This window comes from Zosterops lateralis (genome assembly GCF_965231275.1).
Source record: "Zosterops lateralis genome assembly, chromosome: 3".
In the NCBI taxonomy this organism is placed as follows: Eukaryota; Metazoa; Chordata; class Aves; order Passeriformes; family Zosteropidae; genus Zosterops; species Zosterops lateralis.
In genome coordinates, this window is record NC_139764.1 from 14,187,421 (window position 1) to 14,202,027 (window position 14,607).

Consider the following 14,607-nt stretch of genomic DNA (forward strand, 5'->3'; position numbering starts at 1 on the left):
ATATTGAATTTTATAGACTAACTGAAATAAAAATAAATGACAAGGAAAACCACTTTATGTTGCTGAAAATGTGGATTTCAGAACTTCGTGATAATTCATGACTTCTTTTGCAGAACAGCAATGTATTGACATTGCGAGTAAAAAAGGAATGATTTTAATTACATTCAAAAATCACAGTGGATCCAAGTTATATAAATGTAACAGTAAATCTTGTGGACTTCACAATTATGCAAAAAACCTTGGTATTTGGGTCTTGTTGTTTTGTTTTTGTTTTTGTTTTAATCTATTGCAGAGGAAACTGAGTAATTCACAGTATAATTTAAGGAGAAATTCAATTTTTGCATGAAGTATATACAATATTGTCAACATCTCTCCATAGGTTTTTATGTCTGTGAAGACCAAATACAGAAAAGAAATTGAGTTTACCATATGCCAGTATTGTATCAGGCATCTCATGTTCTCCACGAAATAAGTTGCCCATTCATGTTCTAATTACATACATTTAAACTACATTTACCTCCTGAAATATTTTCCTTAAAAACAGGTTTCCAGATGAGGTGTTCACACATGAGTTGTTTCACACGCAGGGTTTACAGTTCAGTAGCTCTGAAAACAATGACAGTGAAATTGCATTAGTGGACCTTTTTTCTTTGTAAGTGCTTAAAGATCAGTCAGACAACTTAAGCAGGTTATTTCTGGAGAAGGAAGAAACGTTATGGATCCATACTGTAACAAAAGAACTGCTGTCAAGGTATTTTTAATGTATTGATAAGCCATCAAGTGCTCAGATGTTTGAGTTTCAATTGATGAGCAAGGCTCAGTTATTCCAGCAAAACCTACCCAGAGCTTCTCAATCATACCTTGTTTTTTTAATGTCTTCTTTTATACTTTAAGTATCCCAGATTGGCACAAGAGAGAAAAATGAGTTTTCGAAAATGTCCATTGAAAATATTTGAGTGAAAAAAAGGGAGCTAAAATATTTGTACTTGGACTGCCACCAATATTGTGACTTTACTGATGCACATTCACAGGCTCTGGCAACTAATTTTCCACTCCTCAAAGTGAGGGTGAATGTGACGATAAAATAATAGAGTTGTCTTTCCAGATGACATTTTTTTGTTTTGTTTTCCTTCATGGTGTTTATATTCCAGTCCTCACTATCTTCTTCCTGGTCTGTTTCCTTCCACACATTTTAAGCTTTTCTGTGAGATGGAATCCTCCAGCTGCTCAGAGAAACAGCTTTTCTGGACACTGGTGAGCTAAACCAAAGTGTTACTCCTCTTTTAAGATCAAACCCAAACATTGGTCAGGCCTCCTCTTTTTATTTTGTAACACCAGCAGAATGGTTGCCTTTTTTCCAGAAGAAAGTCAAATATTTCCATGCAGGAGTTGTGCACGTGCAAAAAGCCCAGAGCTACATCCAGAACTTGAAGAATGTCTCCAAAATAAGCATGGCCTTGAGTTGTTGTTGTCTTTCTGCCAGTCCTGGTGTTCTTGGATAGAGATTCATGAAAATTCAGTATGCCCAAACAAAAGTCAATGGCTGTGCTTCAAGTCGCTTAGGCTGTGCTTGTTCTGTGGAAAGATGTTGGTGTGAGTGAGGCAGATTGTTGTCGGAAATATTTTTGTAAAAATCATCTGTTGCTGAGGTTGGGTCTTAGGTTATTGAAGATCCTTGCAGGTGGTGTAGGTGAGAGGATCAGTGAGAACTCTTGTGAGTCCTGCACAGCAGTGCTCTCTTCTAGAGATACCTATTAGTATATTGAACATTTCGTTGTCTTTAAGCATAGTTTGTAATCTATACACCGCCTCTTGCTTTTCCACATTCTAAAAAGACAGGAATAATATGGCTGTCACAATAGGCTATTCCTCAGCAAGAAAACTAATCTCCTGTGTAGGCAAACTCTCTCTTGAGTACAGAAACTTGAGAGCTATACAAGGTCATTTTGAGTAAAAAAATTTTTGTCCTTGGATGTGTACAGATAGCATTGAGTGAAGTGCTTGGAAACCAAGGCAGACCTTTGTAGTAGAAAGAGTTGAGATTTGTGGAAGATTCTGGCTAGAATGGAAAAAACAGTCTATTTTTTTCACCCCTTTATAATTGGTGCAAAAATGGGGCAGTGGGGAAGCACAAGCAAATATACAACAATTTGCACCATGCAGGAGGATTATAAATGAAAACAGAGAGGAAGAAACAGAAGGAGGGATAAATGGCTGTTATTTTTTTCCTTAAACAAGCAGACAAAGAAGCCCTTCCCTTCCCTTTACAAGTAGTCCTTCTTCTACAAGCACATTTCTGGACAACAACATAAGGAGAAGGGAAAAGAGGATTTTTCCTGTTATATCACATTCTGGTTTTTTTCTGCCCTGCTCAAGCAATCTATTTTTGTAAACAAAAGACCAAAAGATTTGGTCCCCAAAAAAGAACAGAGCCTCTGTGTCCTCTCTAGGGCAAGCACCTCTAAGTTAAACCCTGAGTGTCTGAAACACCACTGACTGTGGAGCTCAGTCCTTAGGAAAGCAACTTGCACAGACCAAAAATATGATCACTGCAGAGCTGACCACTTACTATGAATTGGGTAATTATCAATAGAAATATTTTATCCTAACTCTCTTGTGGAAAATGGGGGTTTTGTGAGATTTAATTTGTACCCTAAATAAGAGATCTGTGTGTTTCTGGCTGCTTGTCATAAAATGACTTGTAGCACTACTAACTAAAGGAAAATCCTTTTCCTCAACTAAGTAAGAAATAAAATAGCAATAGCTGAAAATGTAAATGGTATTGGCAGGAATGTGCTTTTTAGGGTAATGGGTTTGTGTTTGTGTATGTATGCCCTGAACAGCCCAAGCTGCAGTTTTCTGGAGAACCTTGAACACTGATACAGCTGACAGTGATGCTGGTTATCGAGGGTAACATGAAGTGTGGGTTTGAAATGCTTCTGTTGGTATTGCAGTCATTTCACATTTTCTTTCCATTGTTACTAGATGACATAGTGTTTGCACTATCCCCATTTTTGAGACTCTCTCATTAAGGGAAGCAGGAATTTGTTAATTGGGCATCTTTGAACATCAGGAACAGCTCATAAGAAATTTATACCACTACATTTCCCAGGATCTCTCTCCAACATTAATACAAGTTTAAAATAAATAAAGCAGGACTATAGTATTATAGCCCATAGCTTCTGATAGCTGGTACCTGGGCTAATATGATAACTGCTGAGCTCCAATGTCTCTAAGGACAAGCTAAAAAGATTACCTAATCTTAATATTGCTGAAAGCAAGTGAATAATGTTTTTAAAGCTTTGTATTGAGATTTGTCTTTACCCCACTACAGGGCAACATCTTCAGTCCTGTTTTCATAGATTTAGGCTGAATTTTTGTGTAGATGGCTATTATGTATAAATTACAGTGCACAGAACAGGTTATACTTATTTCTGTAACACAGGCACCACTGGTGCACGCTGTTTTTTATGGCATGTTACTGTTTTGAATGAATTGAGATTATCTTCTGTGGAAGGTCAGCAATTTCAATGTCTTTCTCATGACAGGAGCTAGACAGTATTATCAGTTGTAATTTTCAGCTCATAAAGTAAACTGCTGCACAACATAACATGCTCCTGTGGGTTCCACCTTAGGTAGCTGAGTGTTATTCATTTGTTAAATGATCCTTAGATGTAGTCTGAGCATTTTCTTCTGAAAGCTTCTGACTCACAAAGCACACATGCACTTGTTTGACTGGAGACGCTGGCAGAGAAGGCTGCTCAGCTCTCTTGGGACCAAGCACTGGAACTGGGACAAAGGTTGTCATCTGGGGTTTCTTGATAGCATCTCATCCCTTATTTTGGGCTGAGTAGGTTCCACTGGATGTTTTTGCATGCTTTCCTGTGAAGTGAAAAAGGTTTGGGTTTTTTGTTTTCAGTTGTCACCTGTTGAGACATTCACTTTATTTGCCATATATACAGTTATTCAATATTTGTCTCAGGGTTGCCTGTTGGGAAAGATGAATCAGGGAAACCTTATAAATATGATTGCTTGGCAAGATTCTGAAAATGTGAAATCTGTAGTTGAGATAGAAATGGAAGCTCACTTTGAGTTGTAGGGTAACGAGTCTTAGTTACTATATAACCTAAAGCCAATAGCCTGGCCAGCTGAAGGAGAATCCCTTTGGATTGAACAATACCTTTCCACTGGCTAAGGGATTCAAAGGTCAATGTAGCAAAACAGAAAAGTCTAAAGAGTAGTTTTTAGAGTTTAAAATATAACACATGGTAGTGTAATAGTTCTTATAGGCTGTATGTAGATTCTATAGGATTTTGTGTCTTGTATTGGTTGGTCACTGTAAATTAGAATATTCATCACAAAAGGAGATATAATGTATTGTAATCAGGACCTCGCTCTCTTCACTCTCTCTCTCTCTGGACCTTGCTCTCCTTTCCCTGCTCTTACCTCTGTTCTCTTCCCCCGGCACTCTGACCCCTGCCAGCTTGCTCTCTCTCTCTCTCCCCTCTTCTTAGCCCATACCCTCCTGCTCTCTCTCGATCTCTCTCTGGGACTTCCCTTCAGCCGAGGCTGGTGGCTGAAGGGAAGGCCCTTTCTACCCACGACCCTTGCAATAAAACCACATATTCTAGAATATCTCAGGTTTGCAGAGTACCTTGTCCCTGTAAGTCACGGATGCTTCTACAGTTGCCTGCTTGGAACTGGATGTCATAATAAAGCACCCAGGCCAAAGATGCTTCTTTGGAACAGAAGAAATATATTGATAAGGAAGCCAAAGTCCTTCTCTATGTGCTGTGTAAAACACCAGCCTGGGCATTTGGCTCAATCTGCCCAGGCTGTCATGAATCCAAAGCAGGGATTTTACACAGAATGAATCAAAAGATAGGATGAACACATCTTGGGTCACAAGAATTAGAACTCTATCACTTCCTGTGTAAAGAGTAATGTGCCCAAAATACAGTAGGACATTTGGAGGGTGTCTGTAAGAAAATTGTTAACTGAGCAAGTAGATGAAGCAAACTTCTTTTACGTTTGCTAAGCTCCAGCTGAGGACCGTGACTGTTTACAAATGAGCTTTAATATTCCCCCTTTCTCAGCTGCAAATGACAACCCCTGTTTTATCCCTCGGTAGTTCACAGAAAGCCAAAACTCTGTAAGCTCCCAACATATGCAGAGGGTTGGTTGGCCCCATGTGTGACCTCTTGAACTATGCTGCAGCACTGCAGCTCTGGATCCACAGCCGCGTGGGTTTCTGATCCTGTTGTCTGTGTTTGTTGTCAGGGGAAAAAAAAAAAAAAAAAAAAAAAAAAAAAAAGATATGAGGGAAATGAATGTTCAAAGACCAGAGTGTCACTGTGAGATCAAATGCAAGAAATAATGCATGGGCAGGTTTGTAAAAGAAATGTTTGCTGTGGCTTCCATAGTAAACAGCGTTCTTCTTCTCCAGCCCTAATGAAGTACACAGAGCAAGTAAAGGGCACATCATCAGTGTTAATTTACTTGAATGTCCTAGCAGAGGACCAATATCAAATATTAATCCCTGTGAGAAAGAAATTACTGATGTGACCTTTGACCATGTCAGAAGTGTGCCCACACATAGGACTCCTCTGGTGGTTTGTTGACAGTTTGGAGTAGAGGCAGTACAGCCCCTACAGCTGTGAAGTCAGTCTGCATCTTCATCAGAGAAGCTCTTTCCTTTTTTTTTTCCTTCCACAATGGCATTATGGCTATGGGTTTTTTCCAGCTTCTCCATGGCAGCTGCTCAGGCAGAGAGCATAGAGACCATGAGCTACATCTTGAACTAGGCAAGTTCAGAAGTTTGCTGCAAATGTGATTTGTACCAATGAATACTTGGAGAGAAAGGATAAACAAAGAGAGGCTGCTGATGTGCCAGTGGGATGCAGTGTTTCTGACAAAGTCCAGAGGAGGAACAAGTAGGGAAAGTGACACAAAAGCAACAAATGTAATGTTTAGCAACTATCATTTGCCTGCTCAGGCTGCCGTGTGATTTATATGGCCAACCAAGTCAGCAAGCAGTGAGTGTTGATAATTAATGGTGTGCCAATGATTTATGGATCACGGACTACTTGCTCTAAGCATAGCCTCATAATTCTAAATAATAAATAAACTAAAAATTTATTCATTTTGTGAGCAGCTCTTCATCAGCAAAAGCAAAGAGAATTCTTCTTGTTATTCAATGCATATTCTCAGTTATAAGTTTGCTTTAGTTGCTTACACACTGTCCTGGCAGGGGGAAGAAGAAGAACCTTGTGTATGTGATAGTGAAAACAATATTTTTATTGTTCTGTCTGCTTAAAGATTGATGAAATCCTTCATGTGCTTTAATGTGGCTATGGGTGTCCCCCTAACTACTGATTTCCTGGCAGGTTTCCAAAAAATGGACTTTTAATCTGAGAAAGAAGTGGGAGAAAAATCCTGTCACGTTTTATGCAGATTCCCTGGTCTAAGCAGGTGCAATTGGATGCTGACTGTGCAGCCAATACCTGCACATTTCAGCATGCCCCAGAAACCTGAGGCAAAACTGAGGGAGCAGAAAAAACCCAAAACATAACAGATGCTACCATCATTGTCCTTTTAATCACTGCCAAATTTGCTACCTGTGGGCTTCACTTGTACTGTGGGCTGTATGAATTGGTGTGACTAGAGACTAGAAGATAAAAGCTCTCATAAATTGTAGATAACCAGGAAAATGGCAGTAGTTGCTTTTTGCCTCACCATCACCTGAACCCTTCTGCAAGCCTGTCAGCTCTGGGAGGGCAGAAGCTACTGAGCGCTGCTTTTATTTGTACAGTTCCTGATACATTCAGAGTTTAACCCTGAATGAGATTTCAAAGTGTGACTAAATATCGTATAATAAATAATACAAAGGCTTAAATTATGCAAATTCATGCAGCTACAGCACATGCCTTCATGCTACCCCAGAGAATTAGGAGAGGGCAAAGTGGTGGGAGTAGAGAGGCATAGTACATCCAGCAGCTGCCCAAACAAGGAAGTTTTTTTCTCTTTTTTTTTTTTTTTTTTTTTTTTTTTTTTTCCTTTTTTAATTATTATTATTCTCCATGGGGTTTTCTTTGTTATTCCTTGTCATTCTCTCATAGTGTTGCTGCATGTAGGAGGTCCACTTGTCCAGTCTGCTGCCTACCTGCACTTCTCCAGGTAACACAGACAGTGGTCAAGCTTCACCTTCCTTCCCACCATCTGTGGGTATTTTGGCTCATTGATAAGAGGTGGTTTTGCTGTGGTTCATCTGCAGCAGACACTAAAAATATTTCAGGATTTATATCGCTTTAGTGGTGACATTATGCCAGCACTGTCACCTAGGTAATGGAACTAATTGCCATAGCAACAAGCTTTATAATTCAGCAGCCTCAACATTTTTGACATATGGGAGAAACTAAAGATTTGAAGTAGGACACAAATGAAAAGTATCTGATTGGGCCAAGTCACATTAATAGTCATGAACAGGAATCTTCCACACAGAGTAAATCAAATCAGAGTATACGATAGATCTTTTAGAGGCCCATTTACTTCAAACTAAATTGTTTAACGTAAAAAACTTTCTTCCTCTGGGGAAAAAATAGCGGCATTTAATTAAGACAAGCAGATAATAAACCTGATTGTTTAAGTGTTATTGTACAGCCCCTGGGTATTGCTCTCATTCTAGGCACTGTATGAGGCTAAGGAAATGACAAAGTACTTCTAAAAAATTTCAGCTGAGCACTCTCTCACTTCAGGGTTAGTCATACACCTTGCCAAATTGGGATTGGAGTGCTGGAACTGGTGGCAAAATTCCCTGAGCCATGCCCTGGGGAACTCCAACTTGCTTGCCTATTTACAGCAATGCTGGCTCTGCCTCAGCCTTTTTTTGGGAATGGCATAACCTCTACTTACACCCGGCACAGTCTAATCCAGCTGGAATTTGGCCCAAAATTAGAAAAAGCCAGAGTGAAATGTTCCCTCATTCAAGTCAATGCAACTTTTGCTGTAGAATCAGTAGCCAGATGACATTTTTGACCATTTGATGGAGAAAGTGGTTGGAAATACCCCTCTTTAGACCCATCTAGAGTACTGCACCCAACCTGGGGACTGCCAAGCATCAGTGAACAGGAGAAAATTTAGAGGAGGTGACAAACACAGTTAGGGCAGGATCATTTTACCCTATAAAGGTAGACAAACTCTGCAAGAGGCTGCACAAAGGGGTCACAGTGATTCCATCCTTGAAGCTTTCAAGCTCTGCCTGATTAAAGCCCTGGGCAACCTGTTCAGAATTCAGTGTTGATTCTGCTTTGAGCAAGAGTTTAGGCTAAAGATGTTCCAGCTCTCATCCAACTGGAGATATTCTGTGATTTTGTGATTTTACCAGAAGATACAATTTCTCTTTATTCCTCCTAATCTTCCTACCCATATCTAATCTCTAAAAAGCTGCATCCCTTTAGTGTCCTGTGAAGCAACAACAAAGACATTGGATTGTTTCTTTTCTATAACAAAAGGGAATGTATCATATTTAGGTTAAAAGTAGCTAATCACTTAATATAGCCTTTAATTTAGTGTGTGTTACACTTGCCTGCACTGAGGTAAGTGTTACCTTTTCAATCAACACGACTATTTTAGTTCAGGCAGAAGCAGTGAACAAATTCTCAGATAAAGAACAGTGACTCACTCACTTTCTGCCTCCAACATAAATATTAGCTGCTCTCCAGTAAATGTAACTCATCTGTGCTTAGAAATGCATTACTCTGCTGATAAAATGCTCCTTCTTCCAATTATTTACCCATATTATAAAGGCTCAGTATTAACTTAAGCTTTTCACTCTGATGGAATTAGACACAATAATTACTTTTAATATATTGTCTGATTGTTTTCCTTATCAGGAGTTCAGGTTTGCATTCTCACCTTTAGTCTCAAAACCTGTCTAATGAAAGAAGAGAATTTTGGCAATTAGGCTGGAAGGTCAAAATAATCCTGACAAGAACTTTTCATTCTAATCAAGATTGTAAAGCACTAAGAATTTCTCTCTGCATCCTGTAAGTTTTTCTCATCATCATCCTTCCAGGCACACTTAGAAATAGATGCTTTGTGGTTTATGTTCTATAACCTCAGCGGCTTTGGGGCCTTGAAAGCCAATTTTAAAGGCTCAGAAAAATCACAGCAAAACAGCTGCTTGGTTTTATGAAATATAAATGGTATCATTGAAAATGCACAGATGGCTTCTTGGTGATGCATTTCACAAACATGCTTAGATGTTGTTCAAAATATGAATTTGAATAAATCTGTGATTAATAATTTTCTAGTTGGTGACAACAGCTATTGGGGTGAGAGCAGGTAGTCAGATACCATAGGATTATTTTTCCTTTCTTTTCTTTTTTCTTTTTTTGCATTTTTTGAGATTAAAATCACTTTCTAGCTAGCTTTTAATTAAAATTCAGTCTCAGACATGGTTTTACTTTGCTTTGAACAGTGTGGAAACATGGGATGGAGGATTACCACTGCTAGAAACAAAAATGCAGATTCATTGCAGCTTGAACCACTGCATTCTTTGTATGAAGAGAGTGTGTTTCTGTGGATTTTATGTTGCTACAGTGTGCTACACTCACGTGAAAAGAATAAAGAGAAAGATATGTTACCCCCTTCAAAACATGTGCAGAAAAATTTTGAGTCATGGACATTCGAGTGAAAAATACCCAGTATTTTTTAATATGCCTGAATAATAATTGCCTTAAGAGGGGAAAAAAGAACCTCCATTGAGCGCTAGTAGGGATTTCTTCTGTGATTTAAGCAGTCTTTGAAAGGAGGTTGTTTATTTTGGCTACACTACATGTCAAGAATGGTTTGAAAGAAGCAATCGAATACTTTTCCTTGCATACAGATCATTCATTATATAGCTATCAATAACTGCCTAATAAAACTAGTCCAAAATAAATCATGTTTTCTTAACTGCTTGGTAAACGTTGGACAACACTTCAAGGCACTCCTCAATACAGTAGCACTTTACAAAAGCAATCTATACTCTAAGCACCCATTACTGTTACCAATTCATTAAAATGTTAAGTTAATGTATTCAGGCTACTTCATTGGAAAGTGAAAGCCAGTAACAAAGCCAACAGAGATGCATGTGTCTGATTATACTATGCCAGAAGTAAATAATAGAGCATTATTCAATTCATAGCACAAGTAATGGATTTTGGATAGCAGCACACATCCATTTGAAAAATGATGGACGTGTCAAAATGAAGTATGCCATAGGCAAAAAGTACAAACTTCTAAAATAGATTATAAGTTCAAGACCTATGCCTGAGATTTTGTGGCTCAAACAAGTCTTATTTGTCTCTTTAAAGAAATAAATAAAACTGTCTGGCAATCACTTTTTTTTAATTAAAATGTGTGGCATTAGTGAAATGTTCACAGAATTTTTCAGCATATGCCTTGTATCTGTAAGACTTAGAACAATTGGAGGCATGTATTGGAAGAGAGGTAGTACTGATGGGAAAGCACACGTTTTTAAAATACTTTGTATTAATTAGAAGTACTCAGCTTGGCACTGAAGCTTCAGGCATGTTTAGGATAGATTTTATTGAAAATAACAGGTAATTACTAAAATTCAGTGCTTCTAAATATTCAGGCCAAGCAATCTCAGTGCAGGCATCTGAAATCAATGAATGAAAACTCTGTATGGAAGTGTTGGTCCTGAAATCCAATACAGAAGCCCATATTCACCTAATAGTGTTTTAGCTGTAGTAAAACCTGGACATAAAGCTTTCAGTGCATAGACTGGGTAAATCTGCTCAATAAACACAGAGCATGGGTTCTGTCCTGTTCCTTTGCAGCAATGAGGATGTGATAACTTGCATTTGGGTATCATGAGTAGGTCTGACGTTTTGCTCGCTGGAGAGCTGAGTGTATCAGTTTCCACAGCAGCTTCAGCCAGCCCTGTGGGGTTAAGAGCTTTTGCTGCCCTTTCTATGGGTAGCAGTGGAGTTTGCTTTTCAAAGCATGATTTTCCATTACTTAATCAAGGGACCCCTCTGGGATCCAACTCTAACTCATTTGCCTGCTGCCTCACCATCACCTCTTCCACTCGCAATCACAGTAAAGGACGTGCAGTGCTACTGGAACTGTGTTTCATCTGCCTGAGAGGGGCCACATCTCTGTGTATCTGTGGCACTAAGGGACATGGTTTAGAGGGGGACTTAGCAATGTTTGCAGCTGGACTTCATGATCCTAAAGTTCTTTTCCAAACTAAACTGAATGGAAGTCAGGAATTCAAGAAATCCATCAGCCAGACCAAATCACAGCCACCCCTGTGGCTCAAAGTGTTTAACCTGGCCTGGGGGGGAGTTTTTGTGGATTGCTGACTATTTAGAGGTGCCAGGTGTTGCCTGGCATATCCTAGTTGCTCAAACATGTCCCAGGGTTCATCCCTTGTCAAGCACATATAGCTTGTATGCAGGTGAAATAACAGGTAAAGGCCTGCTAAAGCAAGGGGGTTAATGTAGCATGTGGAAAACTGTGGTGCACTTAAAATCTGCTGAAGGGCTTACAATAGATGGGTAAAGGAAAGGATGCTGGTGTGAATTGCTGGAAGAAGGAGCTATGGAAGTGTGCCAGAACTTCCACCAGGGGAGAGGAGCTGCCCACATGGGGCATCTAATGGGCTCTGAGGGAAGGGAGTCTGGAGCAAGAAAGTGTAAGTGAGAAAAAGTGGTTTTTATATTCTATGGGTAAATTGGAATTTTAAATGGACAACTTATCTGAATCTGTTACTAAAGTTCTTCCAAGATGGAATTTCTAAAAATTCCATAGATAATTAAGTATCTTTACTGCTGAAAGCTTTTCCTAATATCTACACTTGCTGTAGTTGAACTTCATTAGCTTTTTACTGTCTTCCTTTGTCACGGGTAAGAGCTTTTTACAGTGTTCTTTGCATAGATGAACACTGTTATATGCTGCCTCTTAGCATTTTCCCTAAATCAAACTAGCCCAAATTTTTGCAGAAAACTGGGATCTTTTTGTCACTCTCTACTTCTCCCCAGGTGTTCCATACCTGCCTAGCAGCAAGCTGGCCAAAATTGAATGCACTGTTCCCACACAGTTCTTGCAAGCCCCAAGGGGAAAGGAAATATTACCTTATGTAATGGTTTTACTAATGTAAAACTGCATTTTTCTCTTATCTAATGTATTTGTAGACCTGTAAGTTTAGCACACATCCTAAATCCACATATTTTATCATCTGTGTCAGGAACAAATCATGGAGACTGCATCTCTCCATAGAGAAGCATTGTATGGGATTGTACTTTGGCAGTGTACACTCTCCAGACGTTTTTCAGGACACTTTGGATTCTATTCCCTAGTTTCTTTTACACTGTGTTTCTCAGGTTTCTTATGAGCTTGTTATAAGTGATAAGGTCAGAAACCTTGCCCAAGTCAAGATACCTGCTATTTATTGCAACACCTCCCTAAATACAAGCTGTTTACCCTGCCAAGGAAAGCAACTAAATTGGTCTTACAGCATTTGTTCCTTGTGACTACTTTTTGGCTGTTTCTAGTCTTCCTTATTTTTATTTTAATTGCCTATACATTCTCTAACTGTTTTTTTTTTCACTATTCCTTCCAGAGCTGAAATTGTGTTGTCTATAATATTCTCTTTTCTACCTTGTGGTAAAGGAGCATTGTTTTTAGCCCTCTGCAGTCTTTTGGGTCTCCACTTGTTTTTCAGAAAATCTCAAAGATAACCCCTAGGAAATCTGAGACTACTTTAGCCAGTTCTACAAAAGGATTTTACGAGAAATTTAATCAGACCCAGCCACTTGGAAAACATCTAGCTTATCTTTATCTAAATGTTCATGGCACTGCTCTGAGAGATCATTCATCCTTATCTATAGGTGTTTAAATAAGTAAGCACCTTAATTACAGCTGACCTTTTTAATAAAGAATGAAATGAAAAAGGCACTGATGTTGAGATTAAGTTGACCATCACAGCTTTCTCTTTTACTTTTTGCATTAGAGCCTGTATTATCCTAACAAGTGCATTGTCCATAAAACAAAGAGGAAGAACAGACCTCAGAAACTTTCCAGACTCCCTGAACCCATGCCAATTAAAGACCCATCCTATTATCACAGTTGGGATCAAATTTTACTGGAGGCATAACAAATATGGCTGGATGTGTTCAAGTATTTTGTATTATTTTGAGTCATCCTTGACAGGAAGGGTAAAAGGGGAATATGGGAATATTTGCAAAGTGTCAGTCATGTCCCCAGTGGTGCAGGTAACATGAGATTGGCACCAGGCTCAAAAATCTCAACTGAAAATGGCTCTAAAAAAACTGATAGTCTACCCTTTACCAAAAAAGTAATCTCTTTTTTTATGCCATCTTTTTAAAGGTTTTTCATATCATGCTCTGACATAAGAGAACATTAGCTACAATAAAGAAAATCAGTAAGGCTGAGTCCTGGGTAGGAATATGATAGTAGCATAAAACAAGAATCTATAAATCTTACATGTTTTGGCAAATGAAAATCACAAACTCTGTAGTTCACTGGATGAGCAGCATACACCAAGAGCTTTTTCTGATGCACTTGCAGTGCCAAACCCATTATTTTTCCCTTTCACATCCACACTGCTCTCCAAATACAGATTTTGATAAAAGTCTAAATGAGTGTGAATTCTACCATTTACAGAAAGGCCAAGAAATGCAACAGTTTTGTTTCTGACTCATGCATGGATATGCCTTTTATTGCCAAGGGTAAAGTGTGTGGTCATCAGGTCAAATGGGAAAATCTCATGGGATTTGTGTAATACCAGAGGAAAACAGCACAAAGGGCAAGCATTAGTTCTGACATTAAAAAAAAAAAAAAAAAAAAAAAAAAAAGAAGGCTGCAAAGGGCTTTAACATGACTTTATCATCTTGAATAGCTCCTACGTGAGTCTGGACTTCTTAGGAGGCTGCAAGAAAGCAGAAAGCACTGAAGGAATTGACAGAAATGTAGCACTTGGGACTTTTCTTTTCTGCATTGATTCTGAACCAATAATTTTTGAGAGCAATGTTCCTGGAATTGCTATTGGGCACAATAAGAAAGGTGTTTAAAAACACATAGATGTGTGTGTGTGGGGAGAAATCCTGTTTCTGCTGAACTCTAATCTCTTGTCCTTTCTGGAAAAATTGATTTTAGGGAAGAAATGTACAAAGGCATCTTCTTGTAGTGATGTCTGTTGTCATCCCACCAGGGAGAAGGGAATAGGGTAATATTTCCCCCTCAATCTCATGATGTAGGATGCTGAGAATGCTGAATTTTAGACCTGGTGGATGCCCTGAGTGTCTGGTTGCCCAGAAATCAATGATGCTTTCATCTTTTCAGCCTCCTGCCCTGAGCTTCTGCATCCTCCTGGTGGTGCAACTCCAACACATCTGTAGGATTGCAGGCTACTCAGTCTGGGCTCACTCCCCACCATTTGTAGTGCATAGAATAGCTGAGGTGGAGGGGGAAAAAGTACATGTGTAAGCAGATTCCAGGCTTCTGTAAAATGTCTACTGTTGTGCCAGATGGGAAAATATTAGTTCAACTTACAGTAACTTAATTAAATTAGGATGA